This window comes from Chiloscyllium punctatum, chromosome 24 (genome assembly GCF_047496795.1).
Source record: "Chiloscyllium punctatum isolate Juve2018m chromosome 24, sChiPun1.3, whole genome shotgun sequence".
NCBI lineage: Eukaryota > Metazoa > Chordata > Chondrichthyes > Orectolobiformes > Hemiscylliidae > Chiloscyllium > Chiloscyllium punctatum.
Window position 1 is genome coordinate 7,731,767 of NC_092762.1, and position 2,200 is coordinate 7,733,966.

At 40.7% G+C, this 2,200-nt stretch overlaps 1 non-coding gene across 1 annotated transcript; it reads right to left on the reverse strand.

Moving 5' to 3' along the window:
- Positions 1-234: 234 nt before the first annotated feature.
- Positions 235-316, reverse strand: trnas-gcu (transfer RNA serine (anticodon GCU)). Its single transcript has one exon. It is a non-coding gene; the product is annotated as a tRNA-Ser (tRNA).
- Positions 317-2,200: the final 1,884 nt, after the last annotated feature.

Here is a 2,200-nt window from a genome sequence, read left to right on the forward strand (position 1 = left end):
GAATCTCTTTCAAAAGAAAGAAGTTCACAGCAACTTGACTTGGAAAACAGAAACGCGTTCCTTTTCATTATCCCAATTCAATCCACATTTCAATGCAATTTAGGCAACAGGCTCAAATTATTCTTTGAGATTTTATAATCGCGTAATGCATAGAAACTGACCATTGGAGTTCCAATTTCAATAAGTCAGCTGTGGTCATCCAAAAGTAGCAGCACTGAAAATCATCGATAACAGCGACGAGAGTGGGATTCAAACCCACGTGTGCAGAGCACACTGGAGGAGCAGTCCACCGCCTTAACCTCTCAGCCACCTCGCCCCAACTGCCTAAAAGCATGTGACAATATGAGTAAGTGAATTGGGTAAATTATATAGAGCAGCAGATATTTCTCCCTGGTATTCGTGAAATGATAATTAGCGCAGTACAGTTCCAAGTGCATGGTCTGACCTCTGGGTTGTGGGGCAAGCGCACTCCCACTGTGACACTCTGCTCACAGTGATCTGAACAAAAATGAAGAAATGAATATGAAACAAGGTCTATTGAATTCTGTGGCGATTTGAAGTCAACAGAATGAAGAACCCGTGACAGCAGAGGTGTAAAATTGTCTGTGAGGAATTGTTTTCCAGATCTGGAGGTGAGCGCATAGTGCTCAATGTCATTATTCGGAACACCTTTCTTCCACTCAGATATTTTTGACACGAACTGGTGTACAGAACTGACAATTTCAAAATCCTAAATAAGGCTAAACTGACAATTGAATTCAACAATGCAAAAACCTTGATCTGTATCATTTTCCTGGGCCGTGTGACACCAAGTCACTGTGTGATCTCAACAACACAGTGAGCAAGTGTCAGAAGGAAAATGAGTGCAGTGCCAGAGCACATACTGGGAGCAACAGTTGACACACGGGGAAGTGCATTTCCCACAACAGGAATAGTTCGCAAACAGCGGACGATGGTGGAAGAATTCAGAGGTAGTATACAGTTTGGAATTTGATGCCAGAGGCACAATGGAGATCTGTCATTGAGTCTGTTCAATTTGAAGATTTTAAGATTTCTACATTTGAAAAACAAAATAAAAGGCTCATGGGTTCGTGAAAGCAAAAGTTGAAGTTGTAGATTTTAACAATCTACCCATCTTTGCAATGAGTAGCTCATCACTTGCCTCACACGGGGTCAAAAACATTTGGTGAAGATGATCGCGTAATCACAGTTACCAGCCATGGAATCAGAGAAACTCGGTTTCCCAACCGTTAAGGAACAACAAGGAATGTGGAGGTAAGCATTAATATGTCGCTCAAAGTGCTGTAGGTGACCAGTGCACGGTATCTCTGTTCCATATCGTGGGCTGTGCTGTGCCGAAGGTTTATGTCTGAGCCTCACATGGAGCAGCTTCAATTTGTCGTCGTGTTGAGGGGTACGGATGGAAGGTGATGATGAGCAAAACCAAGTTTATGGGAAAGTACCAGTTTTTGTGGATTGAATAACGACCTCTTCTGGATAATGACTCCTGGATCAACAAACATACTGCAAATATTTACAACGTGAAGAGACATCTGTGGAGACAGTGCCGAAGGTGATTTTTCAGTGGATGGATGACGTTTCCCATTTGCACTGCGTTAAATTCCGGGAAAATAGATGTTGAGCTGGTTTCATGTTATGCATTTTGTTGCAAACTGGCAATTGTCATTGTATTAATAAAAAAAAAATAGACTGATCGTATCGGACCGTCTGAATATTTTATTCAATTTTAGTCTGAGCATCGTTCAGCTCAGAAAAGTGCAGAGGTTGGAAAACACAAAAAAAGACAGAGTAGACTCTTTGGTGGACATACGAAAGCATGAAATACACCTAACATCATGTGAATGTGGTCAAATCTTTAAAGTAGGTGTTGCGTCTCCAAGTGATGATTCAATTGCTACTCATTTGGATGTAACTTCTTTCTGCAGATGTGTCCTAACATATCGGAAAGTCCAATTTTCAATGCTTCACCTTGAATAATACGCTACACCTTTTAAGTCCATAAAGTTTTTACACTCAATCTTATTCAGCTGTGCGTGTTCGTGAAATACCTTTGTGTCTGAATATAAAAACCAATTCGAAATTAATCCACACCCACACTTTTCCTTTCTTTCAATGGTAATTTCCCTCCTTGTATGTTAGTTCGTGTGTCTTCTAAAACACTATGAAATAAGAAATCTAC